Genomic DNA, 279 nt, shown 5'->3' with positions numbered 1-279 from the left:
CTCAGCGTTTGGGCAATAAAGAGAAACAGGATCGCTGCAGCATGAACACTGACTCAGCGTTTGGGCAATAATGAGAAACAGGATCGCTGCAGCATGAACGCTGACTCAGCGTTTGGGCAATAAAGAGAAACAGGATCGCTGCAGCATGAATGCTGACTCAGCGTTTGGGCAATAAAGAGAAACAGGATCGCTGCAGCATGAACGCTGACTCAGCGTTTGGGCAATAAAGAGAAACAGGATCGCTGCAGCATGAACGCTGACTCAGCGTTTGGGCAATAA

Source organism: Nematolebias whitei, chromosome 11, assembly GCF_014905685.2.
Source record: "Nematolebias whitei isolate Nwh7 chromosome 11, NemWhi1, whole genome shotgun sequence".
Classification (NCBI taxonomy): domain Eukaryota; kingdom Metazoa; phylum Chordata; class Actinopteri; order Cyprinodontiformes; family Rivulidae; genus Nematolebias; species Nematolebias whitei.
The sequence above is the reverse complement of the archived record's forward strand: the minus strand, read 5'-3'. Positions refer to the sequence as shown.